An 18,666-nucleotide genomic window follows, 5' to 3' on the forward strand; every position below is an offset into this window, starting at 1 on the left:
GATTATCCTAGCACCTCAGTAAAACTAACTATAGTTACAGCTAATTATGAACAGTCAAAATTTCTACTAACCATCCCATGATCCAAATCAAAATAGATTACCAGTATATAATATGTGATCTACATGTTGTTTAGCCTTTAAAATACATTTTTTGTATATAGCATGATCAAATAATAATAATGTTCTACATTCCTTCCTAGGAAATGCCCAATCCAGGAAAGGTTCCTTGATTTTTAGCCATACAACACAAGTGACCAACAACCAGTGTGCTTCAGATATTATAGATAAGTTCTGTTGAGAAATTACTGAATATACACTCTTCTTGATTCTGTTTAGTTGTTTTTTTTAATCATTCTACAGATCATCTTATAGGACTGCCAATATCAATAACTGATATCTTTAAATGTATAAGCATCAAACAGTAGAAAAGATACCGGTAGAAGATATACTAGAAAAGGAAGACAATGGAAATATTCTGAATCAGAACAAAGTTCATGAGCTCCTGATGATACTATATGCACATGCAAGGACAATACTACATCTAATACGCTTAACAGTGTTTTTTTAATTGGTTCTTGGTGGTTACCACTAACGAAGGCATTGTTTATGAAGATAAAAGTGCAAGGTTTCCCAAAATAGCAAAAATGATTCCTCTCATCCCTATATTACACTTAAGTTAAAATCAATCTCTAAAAGATATCCAGTATGCTGACCAACACCAAACAAGTCTTGCAGGCTCTAGCTCCAATTACTTTTTACATAAAGTAGTTTTATGAATAGCTGAGATAAGCCTTGTAGATTTAAGGACTATTTCACGGGTAGCAGAATAGCTTCATTTTATGAATAAGTTTAAAGTACTGTCCATTCCTGAATTATGTGAGGAGTTTCATTTATTTCAGCTAAAGTCATACGAGTATTTCCTCAAGGGTTGACATGAAGAAGCCTCCCACAAGGATAATAAAAGCATCAAAATATCCAGGCATCCCCGGGGCAACGTCCCTGCAGACAACCAATTATCTCACACCGGAAGCGACTTGCAGTTTCTCAAGTTGCTCCTGACACACAAAAAAAGAGTTGATGCACTGGGTTCAGAATCCTAAATTAAAAGTTATTTCAGACACAGAAGACTGTAGGAACCATCAGCTCCTCACAAATATGCTCAACTTGAGCAAGCTCATTTTGTAACTTCAGGTGCTGCTAGATAAAACGCCAAGTACTCTTGGATTTATCTGGTTTTAATCCTGATTTTGGAATATAGAGTACTTTAGATGCCATGATAGATGTTCTAGAACACAGCAATTGCAACCCTGCAAGTTCTCTTAGGGCCCTCAACAGCACTGGCTCTGAAACTCTGATCCTCCACATGCTTTGGATTTCAACTCACAGAAGTCTCACCAGTGTTGACAATAATCAGGGGTTCTGGAAGCTAAAGTTCAAAATAGCTAGAAGGTCAAAAGTCAAGAATTACTGTGTTAGAGACTTTCAACACTATTAAATGCAATATCCATCTGGACAGGCTTCAGAGTCAGAGTGACTGGATCTTCCTAGTATAATGTACCATGTTTGAGTCCAGGAAGTAGAACTGAAGGATTCAACCCCATAATGCCAATCCTATGAAATCACGGGAGGTTCTATTTTGTTCCCTTCTATGTTTTTGATATCTGTCTTGAGCTTAAGCATCAGTATGTTCATAGAATTGTATAGCTGATTCAGGTAAGATAGCACTAGTGGTAAATTGTTGCTTAAAGACAGCAGTGGATTGGGTGACAGCCAAAAAGCTTAAACACAGCCCTGAAAAGTTAGAAATACTGCTGGTGGGTGGTTCATCCATTTAGGAAGGTGACTTTCAAGCTGTTCTAGAAGGACCTGCACTTCCTCTGAAGGCTTAGCTTTGCTGTGCTCACTACTCCAAACAACTTCAGTGGCAGATACCCTTCCACCAGTGAAGCTGAAAATTATTCTGAATAGTACAATCTTATTTAATGCAAAGTGCTGGTGTTTAAAGTTCTGTAAGATTTGTGGCCATAATGTTAATTCATTTACATGTTATTTATGATGGGCAATTTAGAAATTAATAATAATAATAATAAAACTTTATTTATACCCCGCCACCATCTCCCCAATGGGGACTCGGGGCGGCTTACATGGGGCCATGCCCAGACACCATACAATATAACAAAATAAACAGCAAATCATAACACAATATAACAGTGCAAAATCATCATATATATATTACAACACAAATCGGAGAAAACAATGAAGACCAGGGCAGGCCACATGAACACTTAATTAAAAACTCGGGAGAGAGAGACATAGGAATAAGGGAACAGGGATATAAAATGGTGAAGCAGTCTAAAGGATAAAATCCAAGGGGAATAACCAGAGTGATATATTACATTTACTCCCCAAAGGCACATCGGAAAAGCCATGTTTTTAGATCTTTCTTAAAGGCTAACAAGGTGGGGGCTTGCCTAATCTCAGTGGGCAATGAATTCCACAGTCGGGGGGCCACAGCAGAAAAAGCCCTCTCCCTCGTTCCCACAAGACGGGCCTGGGACAAAGGCAGTGGCGAAAGGAGGGCCTCCCCGGATGAACGAAGGGAACGAGCAGGTTTATGGTAGGAGATACGGTCACTAAGGTAGGTGGGTCCCAAACCGTTTAGGGCTTTATAGATGATGGTCTGCACCTTGAATTGGGACCGGAAAGTGAATGGAGATAAACATCAACTTTTCCATACATCATGTCTTCCCAAGTTCCTACTCCATGTACCCCTCTCTAGATATCTAGAGATTTCCATATACCTGTATATCTGTATCTATGTGTATACATTATTTTTATATATGAATTTTTGCCTCACATGTTTGCAAGTCTTTGCAAATCCTATGCAGATATAATTATCTATATAGAGAGAGAGATGTCTAGATAGATATATATGAATATAGATATATAGGGCTTGGAAATACTACAGGGGAAATGCACACACACAAACACATAGAAATTTCTAGATAGATGCAGGAGGGAGATGCACATATACAGAGAGGATCTGCAAACGTTTCAGGGAAAAAAATGCATATGTGAAATTAGTATATATAATTATAGATCTATATCTAGCTCTGCATTGTTTAGATAGGCATTGAACAGACAGGCAAATGAAGTTTTGTTGTTGTTAAGTTATTGTTAATACCATATTGTTTTTGTTGACCCTACTTTTCCACTTACAGAGCTAGTTTACTGTTTTTCTTTGAAATACAGTAAATATTCAAAAATATTTAACTTACTGGTGCCTCAATTAATGTAATTTTATTGGTATCTATTTTTATTTTGAAATTTACCAGTAGCTGCTGCATTTCCCATCCTCGGCTTATGCTCGAGTCAATAAGTTTCCCCAGTTTTTTATGGTAAAATTAGGTGTTTTGACTTATATTCGGGTCGGCTTATACTTGAGTATATACGGTACTTATATTCTTGATGGATACTAAGAATAGTAGAAAACCCATCCACTTAATGTCCCATCATCCACTTTTGAGCTGAAAATTACTTTGACAGCTTTATATGGAATTTACCAGCAAAGCAGTACAGGAGTTTCAAGTAAAAGAAACCAAACCACCTGTTTCTGACAATCAAGGGTCATTTGTTAGTGGTGTAGCTGCAGAATCTCAATTGATGGGGAAAGTGTTCAATTTTGATGACATTTATAGTACATATGTTTTTTAAATCACATGAAGAACTACCTAGTCAACCTTACATCTTTATATTGTAATCTGTTAGCTACATTAGTGTCCATTTAAGATGCTGATGTTTATGACACATGGCAGTTGTAACTTCCACCACAGCAACATGGGGATATGAATAGCAGACTATATAATTGAGTTGTAATCAATATCTCATCCCAGTCCTACTAGCTTATGTTCTTCCTATCTTAGATATACAATTTATTCAATTAGTTGAGCAAAATGACAGCTATATAAAACAGAAAATTGTGCTTTCAAATTCAACAGACATTAAGAAGTTCACATAAGGGAAAAGATCCAGTCTCCCCTGTTCCACCCTACGACAGCCACTGACAACTCCTGAAAAGCTTCTGGACAGGAATAGAAGACAATGGAGGATGAGAAATCATTTTTGGCCCAAATCCAATTGACCAGCTGTCAGCTGCCTATATTCCAAAGGGGGAGGGAAAGAGAATACAATGAGGGCATTCTGAAGATAACTACAATTAATGGCAGGATTATGTGATGTCTAGCAGCTAGTACAGGGTAACAAGGATTAAATAGCTATGAACTGCCATCAGACCCTGTGATGTTAATCCATGCATACTTCCATTGCAAATTGTTGCCAAGAAATGTCTACCACAGTTTTTGAAAGTAATATTTCATCCACTTTACAAAATGTGCCTTTACATTTTGAAATAAAAAACATTTTAGGTTTTCTGTCTTCTCATCCCACTGACTAATCAAGCTACCCAGTTCTATTTGTTAACTGAAAGATACCAATACATTATCTCAAAGTCTCTGCATAATAAAAAATAAGGGTTCTATTCCTAGGATAAATAATGTTTCAATCCTCTATTTATTACTACAGACTGCACTGCTAACAGCACTTTCCTGGAGACATGTTTTACTAGTCAGGGTGGGTCAGGATGTACATGAACACATGAATAATCATGTATGGCACACACTTTTTGTGCATTTGCATATTCCAAAAATAGAATAATAATAGAATTGCATTTAGAGCAGCAATCAAGTGAAAATCTATAAGCAAAGAAAATGAAATATAAGAAACTTTATGCAGTGTTGTTGGGGATTTTTAATGGATCCCTCTTGATATGAAAAAATATTAGTAAGTTGTAGTTCTAACATAGAGAATTATCAGAAAATATTAATTAGGCCAGATAGTATACAATTTCGCACCTCCTCAGAGAATAAGGCTGTAGTTCCCTGCACAATAATATTGGGATGTCTCACTAAACACAACCGGCAAAACAAACATTCATAGAAGCAGACTTAACATTTATGTTGTAAATATATTCAACTCATAAATACAAACTCCAAATGATTATTTTAATAAAAAATTGCCTACAAGGACATGAATGTGTGTGCTGTAAAGCCATCCATAAAACGGTTAAACTATTTCAGCAGCATTATAAGCTTCTGTACAAGATATCATAGATATCTGAAATATTGGTGGAGAAAGATGAGGAAGTTTTTCCCTTAAAACTGAGACTGTTCAGTATCAATATGAGAATGACTATACACACACACACCCAAGACAGTTCCATACCTAGACCATCCAGAACTGATTAACAGCTACAGTATTCAGGAAGTTGTTTTAATTACATGTAAATAAAATTAATTAACAAAATTACTCTATTTTCCCTGTTGAGTGGACATCTACATTTGAGTTTTCTCAAAAAAAAAAAAAAGATGTGCAACACCTAGTTCTTTATCTCTCTCTTTTGAGCATGTTATTCAAGAACACTAAAAAGCCAAAGACTTCTATTACAAAAATGAAAATCCTGCACTTTTAATTTCATGGCACCTCTGGAAGTAATTTGTCATAGGATCATTGTAAGCACGAATCACTAAATGCTTCAAGATTAGTATTTGAAATATAGTGTGAATCTGAAATTCAGTATTATTACTACCGGTATCTACCAGTTGTTCTACACCGTTATTTTACTGATTTCAGTGGGGCTGACCTATGCATGTTGGATTGCACTAAGCTGAGTCACTGAATCATAACTACTGCAAATACCTCACTAATTTAAATAAGAAGTGTAATGTGACAATGGCTAAGATGGTTCAAGTTTCAAATCCAACCATATGATTTTATTGAAGTTACTACCTCATAACCTCAATATTGGTACAGAAATACTAACCTATCTTACATAATTGTTGTAATGATCAATATAATGTATGTGCTATGCTTTGGAAACTAGAGTACACGTTGAGCATCCCTTCTCCAGAATTCCAAAATCTGAAATACTCCTCAAAGTTCAAAATTGTACATATGGTTGGTTGAGACAATGATGACTATGCTTTCAGATAGTTCAATGCCAAAAATTTGTTTTTATATACCAAACTATTACAAATATTGTGTGAAATATTACAAATGTGTGTGTGATACATATAGCCTGGAAGTAATTTGGCACAATTCACATTGTGTATGAGGCATACATGAAATATAAATTAATTTATTTTTAGATTTGAGTCTTATTTCATTATGTACACATAAGCAAATATAGGCATTCTAACACATAAAATCCAAACCACTTTGGGTCTCAAGCATTTTTAATTAGGGATACTCAAAGTCTGCTCTCTCTATATATGTGTGTGGGGGGTGTATGTATTTGGAAATATACTGTCACTAGTTTTACAAATGTATAGTTACTACTTTTTTCAATTATTTATATGTATTACTCTAAGGAATGCTTAATTATACCATTTAACTGTTAGCCTATGTCAACATTAGATACCATTGAGTTCAAAGAGGATTACCCCCTCATTTGATTTAAAAAAAAACCCCACAGGATTGTAACCTATGCTTCTTTTGGCACACTTTAATGGTCTGCCTCCACCCGTCATCCCAAACCTCATAGTTCCACATCCATAGCAGATAGGAAAAGGAATGAAATTGACATAATCTTTTTGCATGTAATAATGCAACTGTTACATGATAAATGAAGTTCATATTGGTGAAGTGGAGGGAAAGAGTACAAAAAAATATCTCTATTAGGCTCTTTCCTCAATATCTCCCTCTCCTAGTAATTTATATTACCACTGCTCAATTTATTAAAAGTGTCTAATTGGGGTCAATCTTGGAATATTGCCAGAAGTTATAATAAACATGAACACAGGTAAGAAAAGCAGGCCATGGGTCCTGAATGACACTTACTATGAGAGAGAAGCCATAAAAATTGTGAAAATTATACACTCTAATTAGTCCTTATATTTTGTCTTCCGACCTTTCACATTTCTTTTACACTAGGGCTGCCTTGTACAGAAAGGACTGCTGGCTGTTGTTTTCTTGTCATTTGTACCTCTCCTTGTAATAGAGTAAAGCAACCATTACAATGTTTTAGCAACAGCTACATCAGTTAAGAACGTTTAGCAGAGATAATGGCGTCTCTTAACTAAACACATACAACAAGCCTTAAGAAGATTCCAGATATGATGTGCAAATCAAGCAATGTACATAACCTGCTTTGTTATAAAATCTAGTTTTTTCCACAGGAAATAGCTTCACATACAGGGAGAGAATGTGTATTTTAAGTCTTTACTTAGGAACACAGATCAATCAATAGAGCTTCCGACCGTAATACATTCATTAATTGATTGCAACGTGATTGACATTTAAAGTGCACTAGAGACCAAAGTCATGGCATGGCACCATGAAAGGGAATCCCGAAGCCTCATTTCATGAGGAAAATGGGGAAGAAATCTCTGCCCCATGGTATTCCCTGGATTTCGCCCTTGTATCTAGCCACCACCTGAAAACTGCCTCTACCATTACAGTACCATTACAGCACTGCAACATCTGGAAGCTTAAGACTAAAAATTATACCACAAAAAATGCACCAGGATTTTTTTAAAAAAGGAGATAACCCGAAAACCGATTTGTCAAAATTAACATCCCCACACCTGTGTGTGCATACCCACATAAGAATTCAGTGACTGACCCTTATATTTCAAGCACCTGAAGTGAGCCAGCAAGCAAGATGAAGCATGGCATAGAAACCATCCCTGCCACATTTTCCATAAATACCACAGGCAGAAAAGAGGCGAAAGCTGAGCCATAATAAGGAGTCTGCGGCAGGCAGCATTTCATACAGAACATTACTCACTGGTTGCTGAGGAAAAGGGGAGCACGAGGGGCTTTTAAAAAAGGGAATGGGGGGAATCTGAGGGAAGATGCTGATATATGACACACCACGAGCATACAAGAAGGAAGAAGGGGTTCCTGGGGTGTTCTCCTCTCACCTTGATCTTAAAACCAGGGCAAAGAAAAAAAAAGATTTGGAGTCAAGTGGGCCCCTTGGATACCATTAACCACCATGATGAAGAGGAACAGGAGCTGAATGATGGAAGAAAGGGGCGACAGAGGCTCCTTCCACACAGCTGAATAAAATCCCACATTATCTGCTTTGAACTGGAATATATGGCAGTGTGGACTCAGATAACCCAGTTCAAAGCAGATATTGTGGGATTTTCTGCCTTGATATTCAGGGATATAGGGCTGTGTGGAAGAGCCCTAGGGAGGAAGAAGGGAGGCATCCCTGGGAAGTTCTTGTCACCTTGATCTTCAAACCAGGGTAAACCCAGGGCACAGAAAAGGGGTTTTAGAGAAAAGAAATGGTTCGGTTAACCACTGACCACCATGATTAAGAGATACAGGAGATGAATGATGGAAGAAGGGGGGCTGTTAAGGTGGATGCAGACAGAACTAGAAATCCACCCAGAAAATACAAAAATACCTGAAATGGGGATGCTGATAATAAAATAATAATAATAATAATAATAATAATAACAACAACAACATCTGTACCCACCAGTATGATATAAATAAATAACATAATAATATATTATAATATCTACACCCAACCTTATTATAATAATGTAACTATTTATAATAATATCTACACCCATCCTTATGATAATGTGATAATAAAATGATAATATAATAGTAATATAATATTTGCACCTATCCTTATAATAATATAATAATAATCCTTACGATAATCATATTATTACAATACTAATAATACCTGCACCCACCCTTAGAATACATGGATGAGGGGAGAGGGAAGGAGGGAGGGCGGGGGTTGAGGGAATGGGGCGCAGATGAAGGAGGGCGTGGGTGGGATTTGAAAAGGGGGGGCGGTTATTATGGGATGGGCTGAGGGGGAAAGCGAGGGGACAGGGCGGTGGGTGGAACAAGGCAGGTGCCCCCATTTCCCACTCACCAGGCCTCGCCTCCCACTCTCACTGCTGCCACTGCCGCCTCTTCTCCTCTTCGCCCTCCGTGTTATGTTCTTCTTCCCTTCTCGCCTCTCTCTCTCTCTCTCTCTCTCTCTCTCTCTCTCTCTCTCTCGCTCCAAAAGGCGCCGAAGGAAGTGCTGCTGCCGAGGACTGGGTTGTTGTTTTCTCCTCCCCTACCTCCCTCACCATCACTGACACAACTCCTCGCCAATAGGGACGGGGCTCGGGGAAGTGGAGGCCACGCCTCCCCGAGGAGGGGCCCAATGAGGACGCGGCTCCTCCTCTTTGGCGGAGAGGCCCCTCCCCCTTGTTTCTGGCCCCGCCCACTGCACGCCCAGGCTCGGTTGACTTGACAGTTCCGAGGGAGAAGGCGGCTGAGTCGTGACTGGGGAGACGGCGGCAGCTGTTGCTCCTCTGGCTCCAGAGGAAGGGGAAAGGGAAGGGGAAAGGGAGGGGAGCCTCAGGCGAGGGGGTCTGGCAACAACTGCACCCACAACTGTTGCTGCCATGACTAAGCAGCCCTAGCTGAAGCACACCAGCTCCCTCTTTTCCTCCTTCATTCTCCCCACACATAACTGTTGCATTTATTTTGATTTCTAATGTATGGCTTCTAATAATCATAATAACAATAATACTCTTTATTTACAGACCGCCCTATCTCCCCGAAGGGACTCAAGGCAGTTCCCAACAATATTCAATGCCAAAAGAAAACCATAGAAACAGTTTGCATCAAGACAGGACACATTAAACAATACAAACAACCTAACTTATCGGAGCCACTGGTGGCACAATGGGTTAAATTGCTGAGCTGCTGAACTTGCTGACCAAAAGCTTGGCGGTTTAAACCCAGGGGACAGGGTGAGCTCCCACTGTTAGCCCCAGCTTCTGCCAACCTAGCAGTTCAAAAACGTGCAAATGCGAGTAGATCAATGGGTACTTCTCTGCCATGCAGGCATGCTGGCCACATGACCTTGGAGCCGTCTACGGACAACACTAGCTCTTCAGCTTAGAAATGGAGATGAGCACCAACCCCCAGAGTCGGACACGACTAGACTTAATGTCAGGGGAAAGCCTTTACCTTTTGTGAGTCCATACTGCCACATATCCCAGTTCAAAGCAGAAAATGTGGGATTTTATCAGCTGTGTGGAAGGGGCCTAAGCAGAATCACACCACCTCCCTCTTTTCGTCCTTCATCTGCCCCATACATAACTGTTGCATTTATTTTGATTTCCCATTTATGGCTTCAAAGAAGTTTTGCACCAATGTGCCCTGGAGTTCCTTGCCCTACAGTACACTGTCCTGGATGTTTTATTTTATAAACAGAAAAAGAAATCCAGATATTGTCAGCCAATTGGCTGGAAATGCGTCACGTTGGGTGCATCTTAACTGCAGAAATAGTCCAGTTTGACACCCGCTTCTCATGGCTCAATGATATGGAAGGCTGGGAGTTGTAGTTTGATGGGGCACCAGCACTCTTTAGCAGAGGAGGATAAAAAACTTTAGTAATATAATAATAAAACTTTATTTATATGTTCCCTATCTCCCCAGAGGGATTCAGGGCGGATTCCAACATACAATAGCAAACATTCAATAAAACAAACAAATATAGACATAAAATCCCATAAAAACCCCACATATGAAAACAGCATTAAAACTTAACATCAAATTAAATCTAACATCAATAAATTTAACCAACGCAAACAGACAAAAAATATACAATGACATAAAATCTAAACTAACATCCAACATTAATTTACAGAAGCTAATTGGTGTTCACAGAGTTGTGTGAGCTGGTTTGTAAAACTACGGTTCCCAGATGCCATAGCATGTAGCCATGGTAGTTAAAGTGTCAAACTGCATTGATTCTACAGTTTAGAGACAGAACTTTGAGGAAGCAAGGATGTGTCTAGACCAGCCATGGGCAAACTTCGGCCCTCCGGGTGTTTTGGACTTCAATTCCCACAATTCCTAGCAGCCTACCAGCTGTTAGGAATTGTGGGAATTGACGTCCAAAACACCTGGAGGGCCGAAGTTTGCCCATGGCTGGTCTAGACTACAGAATGAATGCGTCCTGACACCATTTTAACTGCCATGGCTGAGTACTGTGGAATTGTGGGAGTTAATAGTTTTACAAGGTCTTTAGCCCTCTCTGCCTGAGAGTGCTGGTGTCTCAGCAAACTACTATTTATTTTATTTTATTTATTTTATTTATATACTACTCTTCTCCCCCAGGAGGACCCAGAGCGGTCTTACATAATGGCAAGATTAATGCCACATATAATACAAAATATAGTAAAACCAAACAATCGTAAAAACACACTTAAAACCAATACCATACCCCATTAAAACAGTAAAACACTGTGTGACCGTTACAACAGGGCCAGTAGCATTGGGCCAAAAGTCAGAACCAGTCTGTATTCAACTTCACATTAATCCAACGAATACATCAGATTATATCAACCGTATTTTAGGATGGGCCAAAAGCTTGGTCCCACATCCAGGTCTTCAGCTGCTTCCTAAAAGACATGAGTGAGGGGGCTTCCCTAATCTCCCTTGGCAAGGAGTTCCACAGCTGCGGAGCCACCACCGAAAAAGCCCTGTCTCTCGTCTCCGCCAAACGCACCTGTGACGGCAGCAGGACCGAGAGCAGGGCCTCACTGGAAGTTCTTAATCTGTGGGGCGGCTCATAGGGGGAGATACGTTTGGAGAGGTAAGTTGGACCAGAGCCGTTTAAGGATTGTAGGCCAAAGCCAGTACTTTAAATTGTGCCTGGAAGCTAACAGGCAGCCATTGGAGCTGCTTCAACAAAGGAGTTGTAATGTGACGGCGCGAGTGGCGCCATCTATGTGTTGGAACTATAAGTTGCAAGATTTGAATTGTTGTATCATGCCTGATTTTGCCCTTACCCTGTAAATGTAGTTGGATTGGTTATTTATATCTGTCAATCAATGTTGTGTGTACCTGTTATATTGCTTGCTCAGCAAAACTGTTTGGCTCCACCTCTTCCTGGAGTAGGACTGTGTTTCCTCCTTTTCATTCCATCAGCAAGTTCTCTATCGGATGGACGTGAAAGAGAGGCTTGGCACTAAAAGCCCTTCAAAAGTTACCTCTCAGCACCAATTCTGAGGTTCTTACCCTTGGGACTCACACTTCATGTTCAGGGCCAACCTGAACAACGTTGAGGAGTCTCAAGCGCCTTCACATCAGTCCTTTGGCAACAGAGGAAGACTCTTGTCTTCAGATATAGGTCATTGGACTGAGGCTGAGTTTGCTCCGGCATTCACAGCCAGAGAAAGAGGGATCTGGACAAGCTTCATGGACTTAAACAATCAAAGACTGTAATGTATATTTTCTTTTACCCCCTTTGTGAAGAATAAACCCAGTTTTTGAGTTAACTACAGTGTTTTGGTCCTTGGGAGTTCCAGTTTCCCTAAAGGAGGGCAAGAAGCAATCCCCTGGGGAAAGATGTCACGTCCATGCCTCTTTCACTAAGAGTTTACAGCCCCAGGCGCGACGGCACAGTGCTGAGAGAAGCCTTCTTTTCCAGAAGTACTGAGAGAGAAGCCTTCTTTTCCAGAACTGCTGAAAGAAGCCTTCCAGAAGTGCCAAGGGAAAAGAAGGAGTGAAAGGGCCTTAAATTTGCCAAGCCCATAGTCTCCTAAAGATAAAGAAGTCAAAGGAAGCCCAGCCTTCAAAAAGTTGAGACATTTACAAGCTTTCCCGCTCTTTTGCATCTCAAGCCACCAGCAAATCCCTACATCCAGCTCTTGCAGCTGCAGCAAGTTCAAGCCTTCTGCAAAGTGGATACATTTGCTAGAAGCCTAGCCTTTGCAAAATCGAGACATTTGCTAGGTTTCCCGCCCTTTTTTTTGCATCTCAAGCAGCAAATTGATACATCCAGCTCTTGTAGCTGCAGCAAGTTCAAGCCTTCTGCAAAGTAGATACATTTTGCTAGAAGCCTAGCCTTTGCAAAATTGAAACATTTGCTAAGCTCCCACCTTTTCTGTTTCCCAAGCTAGCCAGCTAATTGCTACATTCAGCTCTTCAACTGCACACGATCAAGCTTTTTGCAAAGTAGATACATATCTCCAGAAGCCAGCCTTTGCAGCTCAACCAAGCCTCTTCCAGAACTCTGTTTGCAAAGCAATAAATTTCCAACCTTCTGCAGTTCCTGCCATTTCTTCAGAGCCTGCTGCAAGTTTATGAAAGCCCAGGCTTAACTTCTCAGTTAAGCAGCTGTTTTAATTGTCTTGTTTAAAGTATTGCATTGCCCTTTTGTGTGCCTTTAATTGTATAGTTATATAGTATTGCATTTTGTACTGTTTGAAACTTGGGATAAGTTTCCTTTTGAATTACAGAATGTCAAGTCATAGCAATGAGATTTTGCAAACAAGGGTCAAATCTCCCCGCCCAGTCAGAGAAAGGCACCCCACAGAGAAAACAATGCTCTGCCTTTTGCAGCAGGAAGGCCAGCTTAGGCAGAGGTTTAACAGAGCTTGGCAAAACCTGCCAACCATAGCTGATGCAATAAAGGCATCCTTTTGCCCAAAGGAAAAGGAAATTCTTAGGCAAGAATTTGTAAAGGCCTTCAATAATGGGAGTGCTATTGCAGAAGAAATAATCTATGTACTGAACAAAATTAACACTCCAGAGTCTTTAGATAGGGCTAAGGAAATTTCTTTTAGCCTACAAGAAGAGAGGAGGCGTTACAGCGCGGTTCTATCTGAACCAGAGCCCAGTTCCTTATTCAAAGGTGCAGAAGAAAGGGTTCAAGGCTCCCCATGTGTAAGCCTTAGATCCAGTCTGCTCAAGATTCCATCTAACGATGCTAGCCTTAAATCCAAGCATTCATCTAGGCGTAGCAGTTCCTCCCAATCCACACACTCATTCATCAGTACTTCTTCCAAAGCAGCCCACTACAACAGAGAGGCTGTCCGTTTGAAAATTAGAAAAGAGGTTTTAGAAGCACAGGCGTCTGCAGAAATGGCTAAGCAAGACCTTTCCTTCAATGAAGAGGAACTCCTCCTTCAACAGGCTAAAGCCAAGCAGAAACTGCTTCTAGCGCAGGCTAGGGCCCAGCAAGAAGCTGATCTAGCGCAGGCTAGGGCCCAACAAGAAGCTGACCTAGCGCAGGCTAGGGCCCAACAAGAAGCTGACCTAGCGCAGGCTAGGGCCCAAAAAGAAGCTGGCCTAGCACAGGCCAGGGCCCAGAGAGAAATAGAGCTTGCAATGGCTGAAGCCAAGCAAGATGAGCTGCAACGGGATCTAGATCTGCTTCAAGTAAAAAGAGACACAGCACAAAAGATAGTCAGAGCTAACGTTCTAGCCAAAGCCCTATCACAGGAACTAACCCAAGAAAACCTTAGTTTCCTGCCAACACAAGAGCCTACAGCAAAGGTTTCAGCACATCTGCAACTGGAATCACCTGTAGTGCAGAGTCATATCTCCTTTCGCCACCTTGAAGACTGCTCACCTGTTCCAGTGTTCGCAACTTCAAGGCCTGCCCATTCCTCAGAAGTACAGCAAAGCACGGCCGGGAGAGTGCCATCATCTCTGTCAGAGTCCATCCCTCTACTTAGGCCTCAGAGATACCACCTGTCTACTTGGGAACGAAAGGATGACGTCTTTCAACAACATCCAGATGTCCATTCAGATTGGCAAGGCATGGCCGGGAGTGAACCACCACATTCATCCCTGCATACCAAGTCAATTCTCCCATCGCTGAAGATGAAGGCTTCAGAGGTGCTGCCTGCCAGCAATCTGCTGAACCCAGCATCGCCTACCATCGAGACAAGATGTGTTCAACCGAAGAACATTGACTTCGTCAGGCCACATCACACTCCTCAGATGTACCCTTACACACTGGAGTCTCAATTGGGTTCCCTCTTGAGAAATCCAAGAAGAGACATCAGAGACAAAGGCGTCCAGAAATTCACTGACCGACCGGATGACTACCTTCTGTGGAAAATCACCTTCATGAGGGCCATTCGAGATTTCAAGCTAGAAGCGGATGAAGAACTGTCCCTTCTTATGGCGTGGCTTGGACCCAGCTCAGCTGAGCAAGTAAAAAGACTTTATGCTGCTCATGTAGCAGACCCCCAAAGAGCTTTGTCCACAGCGTGGTCTCGCTTGGACCAGCGCTTCGGTGCGAGCACTGAGATAGAAGCATCCCTCATGGATCGACTCAACAGGTTCCCATCACTGAAGATGAAAGATTGCAAACAGCTTTGGGACTTTAGTGATCTTTTACTAGAGCTAGCTTCAGCCAAAGGAAATCCAGAGCTGCCAGGTTTAGCATGTCTGGACCAGCACACGTCACAGAGTGCCATTCTCTGCAAACTTCCTTTTCCTCTTCGAGAAGCTTGGGGGAAACAGGTGTTCAAGTACAAAGAGGAGAATGCAAATGTATACCCGCCCTTCACCTTTTTGGTGGATTTCGTCACTAGAGCAGCCCGTGAGAGGAATGACCCTCAAACAGGTCTTCTCGCTTTGTACCAAGACCTAAAGCCTGAAAAGACCTCCAAAGAAGACAAAGCCCAGGGCAAAGATCTTAGAAGGAACCTGAGTGTCAAGATGACAGATGCAACTCCTGCAACTTCTGCTCAACCAGTCAGCAACAACAGCATATCCTGTCCCATTCATCAAAGGCCACACAGCCTAGCTGAATGCAGAGAGTTCTCAAAGAAGCCTTACAAAGAACGACTCCAAATAGTTCAAAAGGCCAAGGTGTGCTTTAGATGCTGCGGCGCCACTATTCACTTCTCCAAAGACTGCAAAGAAAAGGTTAAATGCCAACACTGCAACAGCATCAAGCATTGCTCTGCAATGCACAACTTCGATTCCCCTCAATTCAAAGCAAAGTCAAATTCTCCTGCCAAAGAAGAAACCAAAGAAGACCAAAGGCCTACAGAACCTCAGGTAGCCCTCAAGGCTCCTGCGGTTGCCTGCACCAAGCTTTGTCAAAATAGCCACAAGCCCAGGATTTGCCACCCAATCTGCCTGGCAGAGGTGTATCCAGACAAGCAGCCGTGGAATAAGAAAAGGGTCTACGTCGCTTTGGATGCCCAAAGTGACGCATCTCTTGCAACCCCAGAGTTCTTCAACATGTTCAACCTTCATACCGAGACAATAGATTACACCATATCCACTTGTTCTGGAAAGAATAAGATGAATGGCAGAGTTGCAACAAAGTTCAAAATCTCGCCTGTCGGACAAAAGGTCAGATACGATCTTCCTGACCTTATAGAATGCAGGCTGATTCCCAGGAACAAAGAACAGATAGCCACGAAAGAGGTGGTACAAGCCCATCCTCATCTCAAAGGTATTCAAGATCTAATTCCAGCTTTGGACTTGGAAACAGACATCGTCATGCTTATCGGTGCAGATTGTCCCACACTGTTCCGTGTTAGCAACCAGATTGAAGGTCCTAAGGGATCACCCATGGCCCAGCAGTTGCCTTTAGGATGGACGGTGTTAGGCCCAGTCTGCCTGAACAAGATGTTCCAGCCTGTCACTAAAAGGCCTTCACTAATGCAAGGATGTGCCAGCCACATCTCAGTTTGCTGCCAGGGAGTAATGCCCGATTACTCTTCCATCATCGAAGTCACAGAGAGAGATGAGCAAACAGCCTTCTCTAAAAATGAACAGAAGTTCCTTGAGATGATGAACAGCCAAGTCACTCAAGTCTCTGAAGGTAATTGGATAGCACCTTTACCTTTCAAGCCGGAAAGACCATCTCTACCCAACAACAGAGATGTTGCCCTTCATCGTCTCCTGTCCTTAAGAAGAAGGATGCTAAAAGATCCGAAGGTAAAGACCCAGATCACCCAGTTTGTGGAAGACCTCTTCAGAAGCAACTACGCTGAACCAGCCAGCGTGTGTGCAGAGGGAGAAGAGCAGTGGCATTACATATCCACTTCAGAAAATCCGGCAGATGTGACATCCCGAGGAACATCAGCCGCAAAGTTGTCCAAGTCATCCTGGATCACTGGACCCAAATGTCTTCAAAATCCTTCCTTTCCAGAAAGCATTTCCGTGCTCAAAGACACTGAGTTGCCAGAAATTCAGTCCTGCAAATCTACCATCGATGGCCAAGACTTATCAAGGCAAGGTTTAAATCCAGCCAAGTTTGAAAGATTTTCAAAACGGACTAGACTTCAGGCAGCCATTGCCAGGCTCATACATTACATCACTACAAAAAACAGTGGTGCAATTCAGCCCCAAGATCTTTCAAAAGCCTCAACAGTCATCCTGAGATCCACTCAAAGACAGTGTTTTTTAGAAGAAATAGCTTGTCTAGAAAGAAAAGCATCCTTGCCCAAAAATAGTTGTTTAAAGGACTTGAACCTCTTCCTGGACAATGAGGGTCTCCTTAGGGTTGGAGGTAGACTAAAAAGAGCAAAGATTAGATCCTGTGTTAAAAATTCTGTTATTTTGCCACACCATAGCCACATAGCTATTTCCACGCAATTTCCACAGCATTTCCACGCAAAGGTCAAACACCAAGGAAGGTCATTTACAGAGTCTGCCCTAAGAAACTATGGGTTTTGGATTGTTAAGTGCCAACTTAAAGGTTGGGGATTTGATGTTACTTAAACAAAGGATGCTCCTAGAAACCAATGGGCTAAGGGTATTGTGTCAAAATTGTATCCTAGCTCTGACAATAGAGTGTGCAAGGCCCAGGTTAAGGTCGTCTCTAACGAAAAGGTTTCTTTATTTGACAGGCCTATTAGCGACATGGTCGTATTATTTTCACAAGACATACAGTCTTAAAGTTATTAGAGTTAAAGGTATTTAACTCCATTTTGTTTAGATTTCCGAAAGTCCGGAAATCTAGGCCGGGAGTGTGACGGCGCGAGTGGTGCCATCTATGTGTTGGAACTATAAGTTGCAAGATTTGAATTGTTGTATCATGCCTGATTTTGCCCTTACCCTGTAAATGTAGTTGGATTGGTTATTTATATCTGTCAATCAATGTTGTGTGTACCTGTTATATTGCTTGCTCAGCAAAACTGTTTGGCTCCACCTCTTCCTGGAGTAGGACTGTGTTTCCTCCTTTTCATTCCATCAGCAAGTTCTCTATCGGATGGACGTGAAAGAGAGGCTTGGCACTAAAAGCCCTTCAAAAGTTACCTCTCAGCACCAATTCTGAGGTTCTTACCCTTGGGACTCACACTTCATGTTCAGGGCCAACCTGAACAACGTTGAGGAGTCTCAAGCGCCTTCACATCAGTCCTTTGGCAACAGAGGAAGACTCTTGTCTTCAGATATAGGTCATTGGACTGAGGCTGAGTTTGCTCCGGCATTCACAGCCAGAGAAAGAGGGATCTGGACAAGCTTCATGGACTTAAACAATCAAAGACTGTAATGTATATTTTCTTTTACCCCCTTTGTGAAGAATAAACCCAGTTTTTGAGTTAACTACAGTGTTTTGGTCCTTGGGAGTTCCAGTTTCCCTAAAGGAGGGCAAGAAGCAATCCCCTGGGGAAAGATGTCACGTCCATGCCTCTTTCACTAAGAGTTTACAGCCCCAGGCGCGACGGCACATATAAGCTCCCTGAATAGTGCTCCAGTTAGTAACCTGGCTGCGGAACGTTGGACTAGTTCCAGCTTCTGAACAGTCTTTGAAAGCAACCCCACTTAGAGTGCATTGCAATAGTCCAAACGAGATGTAACCAGAGCGTGGAC

General features: G+C 41.6%; 1 protein-coding gene across 2 annotated transcripts in view; it reads right to left on the bottom strand.

The window, feature by feature from the left end:
* cdkl5 (cyclin dependent kinase like 5) overlaps positions 1-9,147 on the bottom strand; it is a 117,538-nt gene extending 108,391 nt beyond the window's left edge. Inside the window, exon 1 of one of the 2 annotated variants that reach the window (XM_008107287.3) lies at positions 8,963-9,147. The gene's annotated coding sequence lies outside the window, so the exon portion shown is untranslated. The remainder of the gene's footprint in view (positions 1-8,962) is intronic. The other variant, XM_003218901.4, reaches the window with a different exon arrangement.
* Positions 9,148-18,666: the final 9,519 nt, after the last annotated feature.

This window comes from Anolis carolinensis, chromosome 3, assembly GCF_035594765.1.
Source record: "Anolis carolinensis isolate JA03-04 chromosome 3, rAnoCar3.1.pri, whole genome shotgun sequence".
NCBI lineage: Eukaryota > Metazoa > Chordata > Lepidosauria > Squamata > Dactyloidae > Anolis > Anolis carolinensis.